Genomic DNA, 19,815 nt, shown 5'->3' with positions numbered 1-19,815 from the left:
AAAATTAGATTTGAATTGGGATAATTAAATCTGGAAATAAAAAACTAGAAAAAAAAGAATAGCAAATAAAAGGCTTACCTAATCAGCCACTTAAGGAACACAACCCACGTGAGTTTTTCCTCCTATTTTTTTATTCCACTTGCGGGATCTCGCATCACTGTTACATCATCCATGATATCAGCCATCCCTTGATGTTCGCATCAAACTAACCACTGTAGTTATTGAACCGCCCGGCCAAACTTCTCACCTACGCAACAGTTTTGGTTTCAAGTTTGTTAGAGTTCCTAATAGATAGGATAAGATTGTAACAGATAAGTACCAGATTAGATCTATCATGTAACAAATTTGGTTTTGAATTTGTTAGAGTTCCTAATATATAGGATATGGTTGTAACAGATAAGTACCAGATTAGTTCTATCATGTAACTACCCACCTCCCAGCCTATATAAATACATGCCACCATAACACCTCAAGCCATCAATCAAAGACTCATCTCATCCAAAGCCTCACAGCAGCCACCACTCGTCGGTGGGCCTACCACCAAGGGCAGGATGTTGTAGCCCCGTTTCGGCATGAACAGGATCGTGCAGGGGAGAAACGGCCCTAGTCGTTGATCCAGTGATGGGCGCTCACGATTGAATCTAAAATACCCCATTGTGATAAAAAATCGTAGTCGTTGATCTTGGATCTGTTGGCCGAGATCAGATCGCGGGATCCTTTAATCTCGAGCGTTGATTTTAGATCCAATCGCTGTGATAGAATACCATTTCAGGTGAGATAAATCTCTGATCCCTACTGTCGAATTTGGATCCCATGGCTAGCAATCCACCGTACCCCTTTGCCATGTCCCAAAACTAACCCGCAGTCCACTCATGCACAAAGAACCTAACATGTGAGTCCTATTTTTAATAGATTAGCCCCTACTTTTTTAGGTAATTGTGGTCGTCATTCATTAGGGGATAGGATCTATATAATATAAGCCAAAATTGGATTTCTAATATGAAAATAATTCCAGAAAATTGTAAATTCCATATATTTCTCGTTTTAACTCCATTTTGGTCCGTTCTAGTTGTGTTAGCTTCATAATAAAATTGTCTACATAGTAACAAGCCGGTTTATAGCATAACTCCTACTTTTAGAACTAATATATTTTAACCTCTGTTTATTGGATTAACTTGTCTAAGTTAATAATCGAAATTAGGTCATCTATAAGTTGACTAGAATGTGAACTAGTGGACACTTGAATTGAAAGTTGGATGGAGTTAGTTACCTTTTTATCACATGCTTTATGTTAATCCACATAGAACATAACCCTCATATATAATCACATAGGTCTTCCGAAAATCATATCTTTTTCACCGTAACTTCGATTTTAGTGATTCTCGAACCTACTCTCTTGTAGCAGTGCGTAGAATATTCTTACGTTGTTTGTTCTCATGTTTGGTGTACTGTTATTTTTAAGTCCTTCTTATCTATTTGTATGTGTTGCTACAAGTAGCAGCGAGGTTACGAGTCACACGAAGACCAATTTGGTGAGGTAGCTGGAATCTCAAGTCTAAGGCAAGTTGTGCCCTTGTTCACATTTCTCTTTACCTAATAATGTTCCTGTTAATCATCGTGACATGCTCAGGTTAATTTGATGGGACCCAATAGGTTTCCCTAGCATTGTTTATCCCACACCTTGTAACCAAAAGAACTATTGGGTAGATTTGCTATTGCTCTACCTAGTTTTGGGAAATTAATGTTATATTATGATCATGGTCCAATTATGTTGTTGTTTTAATTATTATTCATGATAAGATCATAATATTAATTGGAACATGGAGAACCACCCGGGAAAATAGTGCTACCACAAGGGTGGAATGGGACACCCTTGGCCAAGTAATTAGGAAAGCTAGGGAGAGATTACCTTACCCGAAAGGGGCAAGCGGGGAGGCGTCGCTACAGAGTATAGGAAGGTTCTCGGGTCGAACTGTTGTGATGGCATTTCGGATGAGGGATTCCTATGCTTCCTTCTTCCTGAAACCGTGGGTTTTCTCGAGCTAGTGGAACTTTGGAAAGACCTCACAGTGGATCTCTAGCCATTCACCTTGGAAGTGTCTAAGGGTCTAGCTAACCCTGGCTAATCAGGAAACATGTCTTATGGGTAAAGATGTGCAACCTCTGTAGAGTGTAAAACTGGTATATCAGTCGTGCTTATGGTCATGAGTAGCTCGGACCCTCACATGAGTAATTTATGGAACTAAACTTAATTTGTCATATGCATTGCATTGTGGGTGTTATTATTAATTGTGATCTCTTATTTATTTGTTTTGGTATCTACTTATACTTAGTAACTGCTAATAAAATTTTGACCAACTTTAGAAGCAATGCTTAGCTTTAACCATCTCCTTTGGTAAGCCTTACACTTCACATGAGCCCCCACTATATGTGAGCTCATGCACATTATTCCCCACAACTTGTTGAGCGATGAACATATATGAGCTCAACCTCGCTGTACTCACACCCCCAAGTCAAGGTAAGGTACCACGAGATAAGGAGCATGAAGGATGCCTCGATGATTTCATGAGAGGTCTAGGCCATCGTTGTGGCGAAACAACCCGAATTATTCCAGCTTAAGTGCCCAAGTCGCACCCTTAAAGGCAGCAACACTTAAATCAGAATAACTCGTCAGTCCCTTGGATCTAGTCCGATAAAGCCACTTATCCAGGATCGAATACCACTAGATCACTCGAAGGTGAGGCACAGAGAAATACAATAAAGCATAATACCACAAATTTAATACGTATCAATAATGATTACATTATCGGAGTTTCAAAAATAATAACCATAAGATTTAATGCAGCGGAAATAACTAACGGAGAAAATCGAGCAACATGGTGAAGCATGGCCATGCTACTCCTCCTGGTCCTCTCCTGCGGAAGCAGTAACCCTCCCGACCAACTATCCCGGTGGCAGGGAAGGAGGCCAAGTCACACCATCAACCAAAACAAGGAGGTACCTGCAAAAATTATGCCACAAGCAAGGCTGAGTATACTAATACTCAGCTAGACTTACATGGTGTGAGGAGTCTACTCCTCTACCTCTAGACCATGCAGCTATTTGGCTTAGGGGTTTGGTTTGCCAAAAGCACTAGCTGAGTCTAAAAACAAGTTTTAGCTTTTCAAGTTCTAGAATAATAAATTAGACTAGATGAGTACCTAGCTATCCATACATGGTATCAAGCAATTTAGCCAACCAACATCTTTTGCCAGTATCCTCATTTCCACTTATTACTCAATGCAGTACAATGGATCAAGCAGTCTCATTAGCTGCGAGAAGCAGACGATTCGAATCGAGTTTTAACCTTGCAAGGTAAACCTAAACACACGACATGTAGGGGCACTCCGTCCCCACACACGTCAACCGTCCCCATCGATTCCCCGTTCTTGGCCAAGCCTCACCGCCTTGGCATACAATGCTCCACTGACCCCGGCCACCGCCGTGCAGTGGCCGCACTTGTACCCACCATATCTAGAATGGGAGACCCAGTCTTAGGTCACGTGAGGGGTAAAGTCCGCGCCCGGCTTCACTCAGGTACTAGGTTTACCGGTTACCATATTTCCCGACATGTGTTTAGTACATTCAAACGCTTGACACGGGTATCCGCACGTTAATCCTTATTCCAATTTCGTCTCGTAGACAACACATCCCCATGGATCCGTTTCCACATACCATCATCATTCTGTTATCAAAATGGATACAACCAATTCCTGACCTCGCGCGAGTGCTAGAAAAATCACTCGACTTCTACCGAGATCCCTAATTTAGCATTGCAGCTACTCGACCTAGCATTCTAGTATCCATCTCAAAAGGAATCCTGAGTTCATGCAACTAGGATTTCAGGCAACTCCAACACTTAAGTGTACAGTACAAGCCTACAAACATTAAGTGCAGTAAAATAGCATATATAACGGTTATGCATAAAACCGGGGCTTGCCTGGAATTTAACACTTAGATAGTGTTTGTTGGGTGGCACTCGCTTGTCGAGCATCCACTGGTTAGGTCCATCCTTCTTTGGGTCGTCCACCAATTGCATCTTGTGGTTGGCACCACATCACTTGCACGATCATCATCTCTCTGTCCTAAATGAGATGCAGGATGCATATGTATGAATATCATGAAATAGCACAAGATACTTTAAGTACATGCTAGCGAACTAAACAGTAAGTAGCGAGACATCATGAGCAACCACACATACCAGTGCTAGCTAATCGTACGTTATCGTCGTTCATCATTAACACTATTAAAAGACGACAACATTTTAGATACTTACGCAACACAAATACGACATCACAATCAACTAGAGAAAGAAACATATAAAACAAGACACATATGTCATCTCAAGCTTAGCCATGGCAAGTCTATATTTAATTAAGAGCTAACCACACATTTTTAGCAAAAAGGGTGAACTAAACAATCAAATGCGCGCTTGCAAATTTTTGGGACAGCAACACAGTAGTCACTCGTTTTAATCATAACTTTTCAAATATTAATCCAAAAATAGTAAACTAGAACTTTATGGAAAGCTTAAAAAGTGAACTACAACTTTATTATAATGACCATGAACAGATTGTAATATTAACTTAAGCAAGCAATTCAACCTCTGAAATCTGTACAGAAATTGGACAGATTCAGTTACTGAATTTGTGAAAAACACAACTTCTAAACGATCAGACTTACGACTGTCAAATTTTAACACAAGAGAGATAATAAAGTTATCTACAACTTTTCTATATGGCTTTTCTATAGAAAACATGATTTAATTCATTAAATAAACAACACGACGAAAACAGTGCGTGTAGCCCAAAACACCAACCAATAAAATTCAGCTCCTAATTACTTCAAGAATTGCCGCATTCTAGAGACTAGTTAAAACAATCAAATTAGGACCAACAAGTAGACTTACTAATTTTATACAAGTTATTTTGTGCACTAGAATTGCCATATACAATTAGCAACGCATCTACCACAATAATCTTAACCGGCATATATGTGTTTAGCGATGCGCTCTTCAAACAATAATTTGTATTTTAAATTAGACAACACATGAACACTACTACCTTTCATCCGCGACCATAACCATGCACATTTAGACTACAACAAGCCAATCATCGTGATTACGAGCTTAACCGAACCATTCTAACAATTCGGCTAACTAGAGCAACGACATAGCCCGCTAAATAACATACATGTCGGCTTGCCTATTATTATCGCAATCCGAGACACAATATACACTATAATATTTTTATAAACACACATATTCACGAGTATTTTCGCACACCGACCAATTTATACGAACCGTAAACCACTAATCTCTAAATCGCAATCACCATGCATTTACTTCCCAATTCATGAACACATACATGTTTATCATACGAACCAAGTATTTCAATAATTATCCTAAAACAACTAACTCCCTTACACATTTGTATCACAAACCTACTTGACTTACTTGAAGTGTTTACTCGAAATCGTGAGCACAATCATATACTATATGCGAAGCATAATTTAACGAACGCATACTACGCATCGTCACAACTCGATTTATAAATATAGAGAAAGCGACGATTACTTTGGCACGTCACCACCTCTCTATATAAGGCAAAACAATTTCTACTATCGACTAAGAGTTCTAAGTATTAAACACATTATTAGTTTCCACACGCAAATAAACCTCAACTTAACACCAGTGACACCGATGGATTTTTATTAAACTCATCATACGCATAATCCCGTCTCGCATATAGCCATATTGTGATGTGCACTCAAGACACTTAAGCATTTCAAGAAATATGCACGCTTTTGTTTACTTCTAATTCTTCACTAATTCTTCTTATAATTATGAAATATGTGTCATTTTAGCACCATATAAAACTATCTAATTTGGGGCTGGAATTTTTATGAGGCATAGTTAATAACAAATTATGACTAATGTATAAATTTCACATGCTCAAGTTTTATATTTTATTTACTACAAAAATAACAAATTGTCAATGCAATAAAGCATGTGAGAGCAAGTTAAATCTAAAATTAATTATTTTTTGTGGAAGCATGACCATATTAAGTTTCCTCAGGCTATTATAATATCATGCAAGGATAGTGGAACACCATTTTCCATTTTTACATCTATACATTATTTTTAAATCATTTAAAACTACTTAATATGCATTAAACAAGTTAAATCACTAACTTAATCATACATGCACCACAATTCATTAAACTTTTACCCGTCACTAAGCATCACACAAAGAGTCTACTGTAAAAAGTTCAGCCCATTTGGAGCACTAGAGCTACAGATCCAAAAATAAAAAGAAAATAAATCTTCTTTTTCCTATTTAACATGATTTAATTAGCACACCAAGAAAACAGTGAACAACATATAAGTTTTATATTTTTCCTTGATGGAGTATGACAACATCTAACTAACAAAACAGGTTTCATCATTTTTAGAGTTTTATAAATAAAATTATGGAGAGAAGCAAGTTTGTTTATTCTCTAAACCAGTTTTTAAATACGAATTTCTACAGAAAACTTTTCCACTAAAACATGTCAACCTATAGATCCAATAGTTAGAGCATTTCGTAAGGAAGCCAACAAAATAAATTTCACGATTTTAGGGGGTTACCAAACTCAAGATATGATTTTTTAAACACAATACATAAATCTGAAATTTTCAGCACACTCACATCCGTCCCTGGGCCCACTTGCCATTGACACAAGGAGTCTTCTTCTCACCGGAAGCCCACACGGACATGGCAGCTAGCTCACGAGTCACGACGGTGTGGGGGAGGAGCTACTGGCCTAGCTGAGAATAAGCGATGGCCATGCCGCGGGAGTCCTGGGCACGACTGGAAGGAGCTTTCAAGGGCTGTCATCAACGGAGGGAGAAGGGACGTGCGTCCTTGAGAAGACGGCGCAGGGGCGCGCGAGCCTGGGCAGAGCTAGAGCTCACGGTGACACAGAAGGGAGGAAGATGGCATCCCAGGCGCGGCCTGCGTGCTGCTGGAGCTTGGTCTGCGATACATAGAGTTGATGCTGCTCTTGTGCAGAACGGAGAAAGCTGGGGCACAAATCGATTTAAAGGGGCTGGCGGCTGCGTCTGGTTGGCCAAGAGGGGCGGCGTCAACGATTGGAGCAGGGCATGACCATGGGAGAGCTCCTGCCCAGCGCCAGTGTGAAGGAGAGGCCGAGCTGGGGAGATGGCGTGGAGGAGAAGAGAAAGGGGGCCTGGGCTGCTAGGAATGCTGTTTTTCTTATGGACGAAGCAACGAACACATATTGGGCGGCTGTTTTTGTCATTTTCCATTTGGAATCGCATTTGGGTTACTGTAGGAGATATTTTCTTTGATCTATACTCTACAATTTTTGTACAAAACTTGAGGTGATTCGGGCACTAGTTAGAGAGTTATAAACCCACGAAAATTGGTTTGTCAGTGGGTTAGAAATCAGTGGAAACTGGTGAAAACTGAGTGTCAAAGCATGTCAAACAGAATCAGATGAATGCCATCTTTTAACATGTTGTGCCTCTATTAATTATTAATAGCTTTTATATTTGGGTAAACTTGCGTTGTTCAACAAAAATTTGGGAACGCGAGACATCGACCCGAACGACACTGATTTCAGACTTTGAAGAATTCGAATCCTGAAATCAAATTTTTATTCTGTCTTGATGGTGCTGTTTGAGATACTTAGGGATTGAATCAAGACTTGGTTTAAATAGAACATTTGTTGTATATCACAGGTTCTACAACTTTTATTAAAGGTAAAACCTCATATCTTGAATATAAATTAAAGTTTCACTTTGGTCAAGGTAGCATCATTATAAAGCTTCAAACTATATTTTTAAGGCAATCAGGATATTTTCTCGACATTTTGTTGGCATGGACCCTCAATAACCTTTGTTGTAAAGTTTATATAGAGTGTTTTGGAAAGGTTGGAATAACTTGGTTGAATATCTAAATTTGCTTTTACTTAATCGAGCAGTTTCAAGCAAGCGTATGATTTATAATTTCATACAAATATTTGGTTCAAACTTTAAGAAATCCTTAGAATACACTTGATAGATAAAGATGAATGATGACATAAATATAACAAGCTGAATTGCATAAGAAATAATTAGAGGTTGACACTACAGAGATTTTGCTAAAGAATGCGGACTCGGACTACGTATTTGGACGTAGACCGACTATCAAGACAGCGGATTCGGACATAGATCGGATAATATCACAACTGTCAAGAGTCCGAATAAATGAGTCTGAACAGGAGTTACGAGACGATATTGACTTTCGAATTTTCATTTGCTCCGAGAAATAAAAGTTTTAACAGGCTCCAAATTTGGATGTTCTTGAGATCGAATAATTCTAAATTTGGTGAAACATTCATGAGTAACTTGATAAATGGAGATAAATGTGATAAAGAGATGGAAATTTTCACTGAGCATCCGAGATTAGGATAAATCTCCCGACATAACACGAAATAGACACCTGGGGTGTCACAGTCGTCTCCTAGTCAACTATGGTTGCTGGATCGTTGTCTTAGTATGATATAATTATTTAACTATTTTGTACAGAACTCCATTATATATTAAGGATGTGACATTCATTCCTGTACCATGAGTCATCATATGTGTGAGACTTGATCCTAGCATACATTTGATTTGCGCTCGGGTTTGGCCCCTAAATCCTGGTGTGACACCAAGCGTATGCTCTAAAACACAATTGACTAGGTAAGAACGAACCTAGAGATTTAGCTATCGTGCACGTGCTCGTGTTGTCGGTCCATGCATTGTTTGTATGGGAGTGATGTCCTCATCATACTCCCCCAATTGAATTTGAGTCATCCTTGACTCATGTGGTGGCCATGGAGGTGATCGAGGAACCCTAGGATGTACAAGGCCTTTAGGCCCAAAAATAGGTGTCATTGATTTCTTATAGATTCTGGATGTAATCTTGTTACGATGATTCTGATTAGCTATGAGTGTATTTTGACATGGGACTAGATGGATTGGAAAGCTTATCCTCTTAGCTTTCCAACGATATCTAGAACGTGGCAAACGGAGTCCGGTGTGGTCTAGGCACCCGTTTTCATGAGGACCACTTCTGCAGTCCTAACCTGATTCGCGAATAAACTGGACTTGAATTCCCCTTGAGTTTGAGACTCTATGATTGATTGTGCCTTGACCATATAGTTGATGTCCATGTACTCATCATCCCCCTTATTGATTTTGAGTCATCCTCGACTCAAAGTCGTTGGTGCCTACAAAAGGTGTTGATGTAGTGTTTGATGTCGTCCAACCTTCCTCCCCTTCTTGAAGCTGACCCTGTTCTTGTAAGAAATACAAAGAAGGACAAGTGGAACTGAATGTGATATGGTTAGCTTTAACATAGCCCTCTAATTGATCATATTGTTTCATGACAAAAGGAGATTTCACATTTGAACAAATATATACTCGATGTACCGTATATTCTCCTTTCCAATTATATCATCCAATAATATGATATGTATGTTTAGATGTCCATGGAAAATCGTCAATAAAAGAAAGTTTCTCCTCTAAATTGTTTAGATTACATAGAACATCAAATTCAATATAAGACAAAGTATTTAAAGAAGATAACAATTTCAGCTCATCATGCACACTTATTATGGGATTGAATGTTCTATTTTCTTTCATAAGTTGTGGCACAGAAACAACAGAAGCATCATCACACAACTCTTCTTTACCACAAGGAATGTGTTAATGATTAGGAGAGAAATTTTGCACATCAAGACAAGTCTGACCATGAGAATTACCTTTACTCTCACTAGCAAAATGAATACTTGATGAATTATCAAATGATGGGTCTAAACTTTCTGATGATGCTATGAGCACCTCATTTTCTTTAACAGCATCCTCTCGCTTTTGTATATGATCCTGCAAAAGGTTAGTCACAGCAAGAGGAATAACAACAGTATGATCCACTAGATGATGCACCTCATCAGATGAATTTAATATAGGAGGAGTATTAATAAAAGTTTCTCGCATAAGAATTTTTAGATCTTTCTAAGTTTGTGGTTTATCAGATGGAGTTAAGGACTCCCAACAAGATACAGTATAATGGGTCAAAACACTAGTTACCTTTTTGATCTTTTTCCGTTCACACGTAAAACATTTTGCAAAAAGACAATACCTTAGTTTCCCACTCAATATATGTTTCAACATCTATACCATCATAAGATGGAAAAGCAAGAATATGATTACATGAGGAAGAAATTATAGGCTATGGTAGACGAGTCTCCATCGTGTCCATCTATTCAACAAGCCCTGAAACTCTCTTCAACCTTTCAGTGTTCATGTTGAGTGCATCACACATAGCTCTCATTATGTCGTGGAGCTCTAGATGGGATGTTCCTGTCATCAGGGGCGAAGCTAGACAACAAACTTATTTGGGTCACCTCTACTAATTATCATCTAAATATATTAGCTAATAATACATTTATATAGGATTTGCCAAGATTTATAGGGATCAGTGGACCCCAGTAAGTCCATGAAGCTCTGCCCCTGCCTGTCATTGTTAGTACAAAATAGAAACAAATGCAACAAGCAAAAGGTTTGAACCCTACAACTACTCTCAAGGCTAGTGGTGGAACACAAGTTGTGAAGCGTCTTACACTGCTCTTCCAAGGTTCTTATCAGCACCGCAGGTGGCAAATGGTGGCCGGTGTGACAGCCCAAAGAGCTCAGGTGTGATTGTAAAGAGTACATGTTCTACTCGAGAGAAATGTGGAGCTTTGGGAAGGCTCACTAAGTATATATATCTGTGGCACACAAGTCAGTAACAGATAGCAATGTTGAATAAGTGTTCCAAGTACTCGTCCTAGTTGCTAGCCTAGAAAATGTATTAGAATAGTTAGATCAAGGGACAAGAAAGGAGGTAACAAGGATCTAGGTACAATAAGAAAACAAGTTGGAATGAAAAACAATCACAGAGGTGCACAAATCAATGGTGTTCCTACTTATGCGCACTATTTTTCTCTGATTTTCTCTTATTTTTTTCTTTGTTTTGTGCAGCTTTTTTGCACTAGCCTTTCTATATTCTTTTTTCGCAAAAGTGCCACAAAAACAAGATATAACACAATAGTATCAAAAAAATCTCGTCTATCTGTTATAGATTTTCTACCCTAACTTCAACAGACTCTAACAAATTTAGATACCTTAAATACAAAAACTCATAACATGAAAGTCATAGGTCTCATTTTTATCTTTCTTTTAGATATATGGACTGCCTATTTTGGATAAAAAAAGTGGGAGATATTGACCACGAAATGCAGACTGGTCCGAAATTTCAGGATCACAAATAGATTTACTTCAAATGCTAATAACTACTTGATACTCAGGTTTTCAGGGAATCTCGTACATAAGAAAGTTGCAGATAATGTTCTATGCTTCCTAAAAAGTACAAAAACACTAAATTCAAAGTTTGTATGTGAGATTTATGCTCAAAATACCAAACTGGATAGAAACAAATCTGATAAAGACCACATGATGAGACGAAAAATGACAGGATATGTTTTGGAGATTAAATTTGAGGATGCTCACCAAATAGATGCTCATTGTTGGGGGGTCTTCTCCGTCGAAGGTCCTCAAGAAAAAACACCTTCGGCAAAATGATACAAAGGATCGTCGAAGCCATCTTCAGCCTTAATTTAGCTCCTCAAGACAAAGACTTTGAGAAGAGACGACAGTGCAAGATGTCGAAGCTTAATAGTTTCAGCCCAGACCAAGTGAAGATGGAAAAAGGACTAATTATGCCTTATTGGCTTCAGTTACTTGTAAACAAGTGTTCAAGGGCACAGATGTAATTTTACCCGGGCTGTGTCCCGTGCCTATAAATAGATGAATAGTACCCCGTACTGTTCACGCTGGATGATAATCACTCTCGCACCATTCCCATTCTCTCACCTTTTGGCAAGCCGAAGGTACCAATGTAATATGTATATTGTTAATTCTTATTCATGTTTATGGAATATAATATTAAAATGGGTTATTGATACATAATAATTATGATCTTCATTCTTCTGTATTCTTTCACTTTTTTGTTTACATTCATGTTTATATGATAAAATGATGAAGGTGTGTTCTTCATGACCTTCGTATGAAGATCATTATATCCGAGAGGAAATATTGTTTCAAAGGACGAAGGTCTAACCATTAACAATTGTGTTGCCTTGTTCTTGATTTATAGCATTTGAGAACAAGTGACCAACATTGGTGCCAACCTCCGGTGAACTCACTTCCACAACTGCGACGATGGCTTCGCAAAGCAACCAAGTTTTGGCACCTTCGGCAACAAAGCTGGTGCTCCCAATCACAAGCGACTCAAGTTCTGAACCAACCAACAAGAGGCAGAAGAAAGAAGCACAGAGAAGGGTATAGCATGTTGGAGTGCAAGGACACTTCATCAAGTCCAAATGGTCTCACATACCAATCACCTTCTCCCAAGAGGATCTTCAGCTCAAGGATTATCCCCACAATGATGCAATGGTCATATCTTGTGTCATCAAGGGATTTCTGGTCCACAATGTCCTGGTGGACACAGGCAGTGCAGCGGATATCATTTTTGTGAAGGCTTTTCAGACAAATGCAAGAGCTGGATGACAAGATACATGATGCAACACACCTTCTTTGTGGTTTCGGAGGAAGACAGATTGTGGCACTCGGCAAGATAACCATGCCGGTCACCTTCGGCTATGTTCACAACACAAGGACAGAACAGGTTGTCTTCGACATTGTTGATATGGAGTACCCATACAATGCAATCATTGGTCGAGGGACGCTCAATGCCTTCGAAGCATACCTTTGCATGAAGATACATTCGGAACAAGGGCCCATTGTTGTACATGGGAGTCAAGAAGCTGTCAGGAGAGCCGATGGAAGTTGGACGGACTTGAAGGCCATCCATAGTTTATATGAAGTCGAAGCTTATCAGCAATATAAGCATAAAAGAGAAAAGGCTGCTTCGGCAGATCAACCAAAGCATATGCTTTTGTGTGAAGACATAGCTGAGCAAAAAGTACTATTGGGATCTCAACTATCTCATGAATAAGAAAAGACATTGCTAAGATTTTTGTTTAACAACAAAGATGTTTTTGCTTGGACAGCCAATGAACTCACTAAATGTGGACCCATCCTTGAGACCAAGAAAGCAGAGGCTTCAGAAAATGTCAGATGATAAAGTCGAAGGTGCACGAAATGAAGTGAAAAGACTTCTAAGTGCCGGTGTTATCAGATAAGTTACATACCAAGAGTGGCTGGCTAACACCATCTTGGTAAAGAAAGCTAACAGAAAATGGAGAATGTGTATTGACTTTACAGATCTCAACAAGGCATGTCTGAAGGATGAATTATCATTACCAAGAATAGATTCCCTTGTGGATGCAACAGCTACTTTGGACCTCATGAGCTTATTGGATTGCTACTCAGGCTATCATCAAATCTGGATGAAAAAGGACGATGAGCCAAAGACAAGCTTTATAACTCCTAGTGGCACCTATTGTTATCTTCGGATGCCTGAGGGGCTCAAGAATGCTAGAGGAAGCTTCAGCAGAATGACTGCCAAAGTTCTTCACTCCCAAATTGGTAGAAATGTGCTAACATATGTTGATGATATCATAGTAAAGAGCACGAAACAAGAGAAACATGTCGCTGATTTGCAAGAGACATTTGCCAACTTCAGACAGGCTGGTCTTAAGTTAAATCCAGAAAAATGCGTCTTTGGAGTGAAGAAGGGCAAGTTCCTTGGCTGCTTAGTATCAATAAAGGGTATTGAAGCTAATCCAAGCAAAATTGAAGCTATCCTTCGGATGGAACCAACAAATTCGAGAAAGGGAGCTTAGAGGATAGCAGGAAGGCTGGCATCATTGAACAAATTTATCTCTAGATCAGTAGAAAGGAATCTGCCTTTCTTTGAAGTATTGAAGTCAGCCGAAGTCTTTCAATGGGGTCCAGCTCAGCAGAAAGCCTTCGAAGAGCTGAAACAGTATTTGATAGATCTAATAACTCTAAATCCACCTTCGTCAGGAACCCCATTACTTCTATATGTGGCTGCTTCCCATGCTGCGGTTAGTGCGGCGCTTGTACAAGAGAAACAAGATGGCCAAGTAAAAAAGCAAGCACCTGTATACTTCGTCTCCGAAGTAGTCAGTCCATCAAAGAAGAATTACACAGAGTTGGAGAAGGTACTGTATGCTGTATTGATGGCCTCTAGGAAGCTTCGCCATTACTTCCAAGCATACCACATAATGGTTCCTTCATCACAACCCCTGAAGGATATAATGAGGAATAGAGAAGCTACAGGAAGGGTCAGAAAATGGGCTGCAGAACTCAACGAATTTACCATTGATTATGTTCATAGATCTTCGATCCAGTTTCAGGCGTTAGCAGACTTCATTGCTGATTGGACGCCAGGGGCTCAGGATGAAGAAAGAATAAATGGTGATGAAGCTTGGACGATATTTTGTGATTGGTCTTGGGGGACCTTCGACGCAAGGGCAGCTGCCATTCTAGTTGCACCATCCAAAGTCAGAACATGTTATGCAGTAAAATTAGAGTTCAGCTGCACAAATAATATTGCAGAGTACGAAGCTCTTCTCTTGGGGCTTCGAAAACTTAAGGCAATGGGTATAAGAAGGGCGATCCTCAAGACTGATTCACAAGTTATCTTGGGTCATGTGGACAAAAGCAGTAAGGCAAGAGACCCGAAGCTTGAAAAGTACCTAGATGCAGTCTGAAGGTTGGAGGCCTCTTTTGAAGGTTTCTCTATTAAGAATATCCCAAGGAGACAAAATGAACATGCATCCTTGTTAGCCAAATTAGCGGCACAGGAGCTCCCACTACCTTTGGAAGTATTTTTTGAAACAATAAAAGCACCTTCAGTCGAGCTCATGGAAAGAGCGGTGCGCACAATTTCACCTGTACATAGTGAAGATTGGAGGACTGAGATTGTATTTTTCCTCCAAGGCAACTATCTTTCGGATGATGAAGTTTATAATAAAAGAATGGAAGCGAGAACAAGGCCATATGTAATCATAGAAGGGGAATTATACAAGCACAGAGTTTGCTCTCCATTGCTCAAGTGCTTGTCCATAACTGAAGGTCAAGAATTAATGGAGGAGATACATGCGGGGTTATGTGGGGCCCACATTGGGTGATAGTAGACGCGGCCCAATCTTCCGTGAGATACGATAACTTGATTGAGTGGAGATCTCGACGTTGATGATCCAAGGCTCCGAGCGAACGGTTCCTCGCAATCACTACACCACGGCTCCATTGGTTATCACCCATGACACACGAATGACCTCACCACGAAGTCTTATCCCTGCAAGTGCAATCAAGAACACAAGCAAGAACAGGAAAGAAATGCAACCAAAATTGTATTGATTACGGGATGGGGTCTCACAAACCGATGACGGCGACACTGTTCGATGACAGAATTGATCTAAGCAAAACCCAAACCTAAATGTGGCGGCGGCTGCTAAATAAATAGAGTATTAGGGCGTGCGTGACCCCTGGACTCGCCCCTAACGGGCTCTGATGCGATACATGGCCCAACGGCCCAACAGACGGTGTCGCAGCACCAAAACAGAATCTGAACGCTGACTTGTTTCGTCCATTTTAGTGCAGACTGGTCCTAGAACCCGAGATGGAGTCGCAGCCGACTCGGACTTGATCTCCTTCGTATTGTGGACGCCCTTGCTGCTCCTCCTCAACACCTTGGCCTTTCCCAAGTCCTTGCTGGTCCTCTCCAAGGTACCTAATCATCAAAACATCTAAGGCCCCAAGCGTAAGCTCTGAAACACAATTGACTAGGGTAGAACGTACCTGGAGATTTAGCTGTCGTGCACGAGATCGTGTTATCGGTCCATTCATTGTAAGTATAGAAGTGATGTCCTCATCATCCTCCTCCTCTTGAATTGGAGTCGTCCTCGACTCGATCTCATCTTCGTCACCCATATATGGCTTCAAATCTGAAATGTTAAAGATGGAACTAACCCAAAAATCTGGAGGCAACTCAGGTGGTAATCCAGGGGGTATCTCAGAGGGAAACACATCCATATACTCTTGCAAAAGGTTAGCAATAGCCGGTGGCAAAGCAATAGATGTATCATCAATGGAATAGAAAACATTTTTGCACACTAAGGCATAGCAAAGTCCAACAGAGGCATGTAACTCATCAAGATCAGATTTAGTGGCTAGCAAAGTTGGAGTTTTTAACTTAATAGGTTGCTGATTTTCAGAGTTCAAAACACCTTTTTGCTTAGCATTAATCTTTTTCTCATGTTCTAAGTGGACCATTTCAGTGGGAATCATAGGAAGCAACACAATTTTCTTTCCCTTATGCATAAAAGTATATTTATTAGATCTACCATGGTGAATAGCATAAGTATCAAACTCCCAAGGACGTCCTAGTAAAAAAGAGCAAGCATCCATACTCACCACACATCGAAATCAGCAAAGTCATGGTAAGAGCCAATAGAAAAATGCACCCTTGCTGTTTTTGTTACCTTGAACTTACCGCTGTTGTTAAACCATTGAATGTGATAAGGGTGGGGATGCTCTCGTGTGGTCAAGCCAAGCTTCTTGACCAACTCAACGTTCACCAAGTTGTTGCAGCTACCACCGTCAATGATGGTATGTACACGACAGTCCTTGACGATGAGGAACATGTTGAAGAGGTTGTGGCGCTGTCTGTTGTCGTCGTCACTAGCCGTGGCACTCAAAGCTCGTTGCACAATCAAGGCCTTATAGGTCTCAGTCGTTGTTGTACCAAGAACCTCTTCATCACCATCATAACTCTCTGTAATGTTAGCTCCAACAGTATCTTCATCTTCAACATCAGAAGCACTAACATACCCACATCACCAGTAGCAATGTATGCCCGTTTGCTGGGGCAATCTCGCTGAATATGGCCAAGTCCCTGGCAGCGGTGGCACTTGATGTCGGAGGAGCGGCCTGTGGAAGAGGTGGTCGTAGCAGGTTTTGCTGCAACACCCGAAGGCACCAAGGACTTGTTGTTGTTGTGTCCCTGTGATGCCGAAGGTGCAGTGCTGCGTGTGCCGCTGGTGGAGGAAGATGTGGACGTCCGTATGCCCGAAGAGGATGACGCCTTGGCTGGCGCCGGTGGCTGGTGTGGCGCGAAAGTGCTGCTCCTCCGCTGTTGATGACCCTGCAATTCTTTTTCTGCCAACATAGAAAGATGAAACAAGCATTGTATAGAATGATATTCTTTATAATCAACAATATCCTGAATCTCCCACCTCAATCCCCCATAAAACCTAACCATTTGATCCTCCGGATCCTCAACTACCCCACATTGTAGCATACCTTTCTGAAGCTCTTGGTAGTATTCCTGTACCGACATGTCTCCCTGATCTAAGCGTTGCAATTGTTTTCGAAGATCACATCTATAAGAAGGGGGAACAAAGCGAGCTCGCATCTCCTCTTTTAACGTATTCCATGTTTGTGGTGCAGCACGTGTGTTAACAAGTTCATTCCACCAAATGATAGCAAAATCTCTAAATTCACTAGTGGCTTGTCTAACCCTATGCTGCTCAGGAACAAGATGGGAATTAAATTTTTGTTCTACCATCATCTCCCAGTCTAATTAAGCTTCAGCATCATAAGAACCCATGAACGGTGGAATAGAGAACTTAATCTTAGCAAATGGATCATAGTCTGGTTCAGGATTATGATGACGACGTCTACCATTACCTCCCATACCTTGTCGATTACATGCGAGGCGTTGTCGCAGTGGTGCATACACATCATCGTCATCGTCGTCGTGCACAGGAGAGTGAGCTGGGGCTGGAGTTGGTGGTGGGGGACGAGCCTCCAGTACATCCATGCGTGTAACAAGTTCATCAACTCGTCGATCAAGCTGCTCATAGGATGTCGAGGCAGAGTCCTGGTATTTTTTGAAAGCTTCAGTCATCGCGCGCATCATCTCCTTCAATTCTACCTGAGAGACACACTCATCGTCGTTAAGCTTAGGCCCCTTATCCTTGTCCATTTGATTCTTTGGTCCTATCATTGTTAACACAAAACAGAGACAAAAAGGCAACAAACAATGTGAACCCTATAACTATCTCTCAGGGTGGTGGTGAAGGTGGTGGAATACAAATTATAAAGCGTCTTACCCCGCTCTTACAAGGTTCTTACCAGCACTGCAGGTGGCAAACGGTGACCGGTGTGACTGTCCAATGAGCACGGGTGTGATTGCAAAGGAGTACCTGTTCTTCTCGAGAGAAAGCTGGGGCTCTGGGAAGGCTGACTAAATATATATATGTGTGGCACACAAGTCAGTAACAGATAGGAATGCTGAATAAGTGTTCCAAGTACTCATCCTAGTTGCTAGACTAGAAAATGTAATAGAACAGTTGGACCAAAGCAAAAGAAAGGAGGTACAAGTATCTAGTGGGAATGGCAGTTCTGTAAATAGGGCAGATTTTTCAGCACTAATAGAAATCAAAGGCGCGTTTCAAAAGAAGTACCATCAAAAGAGCTCGAAATATTATGAATTTTTTTCACTAATCCAAAAATACAAAGGATGGAAGCACACAAAATTTCACTTGAAACAGAGTTGTATTGTGGCCTAGAGAAATTCACAAAGGATCTCTGAAATTCTTGAAAACACTTAAACAAATTTTTTAATTATCTTCCCGATTTTTTTAAATTTTTTCACCGAACCAAACAGGTCATAGGCGAGTTTCGGTCACCCCAGAATGGAGTCAGGAATCTGCTGTAAAAATTTGAGCTCAAACGGAGCACCGAGCGAAAAGTTATGCCCGTTTTATGGAAGGTACCTCAAGTTATGGTTTTCAAAGGCACAAATTGGCAGGAACCGAAGCAGCGACTATGGAGCACAGGGTCGGTTTTAGAGATATGGTTTGTTTTATGGATATGGTTGGTTTAGATATAGGATCTGTTTTGTGGATAGGGTCGGTTTTAGAGATAGGATCTGTTTTGTGGATAGGGTCGGTTATACAGATAGGATCTGTTTTGTGGATAGGATCTGTTTTGTGGATAGGGTCGGTTTTAGAGATAAGATCTATTTTGTAAATAGGGTCGGTTTTGTAGGATGGAAGCGGATGGAAAGAATCAAACTGAACCAAAACAAATCTAATCCAGCAACCAAACTCAACTAGAACACGAACTCAAAACTGTGGACTCTAAAACTGAATTGTGCAAAGGCTAAGGCGATGGTTTTTAGGTCGGAATAAACTGATCGTAATTATTTTTTTGGCTTTTGTGGACTATGGGACGAAACAAAACTAATCTAAAGGTAGGATTATACCTCACGGGCAACTTGGAAATCTGATACCAATTGATAGTAGACGCGGCCCGATCTTCCGTGAGATACGATAACTTGATTGAGTGGAGATCTCGACGTTGATGATCCAAGGCTCTGAGCGAACGGTTCCTCGCAATCACTACACCACGGCTCTGTTTGTTATCACCCGTCACACACGAATGACCTCGCCACGAAGGCTTATCCCTGCAAGCGCAATCAAGAACACAAGCAAGAACAGGAAAGAAACGCAACCAAAATTGTATTGATTACGGGATGGGGTCTCACAAACCGATGACGGCGACACTGTTCGATGACAGAATTGATCTAAGCAAAACCCAAACCTAAATGTGGCGGCGGCTGCTGAATAAATAGAGTATTAGGGCGTGCGTGACCCCTGGACTCGCCCTTAATGGGCTCCGATGCGATACATGGCCCAACGGCCCAACAG

The sequence above is a fragment of the Zea mays genome, chromosome 2 (genome assembly GCF_902167145.1).
Source record: "Zea mays cultivar B73 chromosome 2, Zm-B73-REFERENCE-NAM-5.0, whole genome shotgun sequence".
Taxonomy (NCBI): domain Eukaryota; kingdom Viridiplantae; phylum Streptophyta; class Magnoliopsida; order Poales; family Poaceae; genus Zea; species Zea mays.
Note: the sequence above shows the minus strand (reverse complement) of the source record.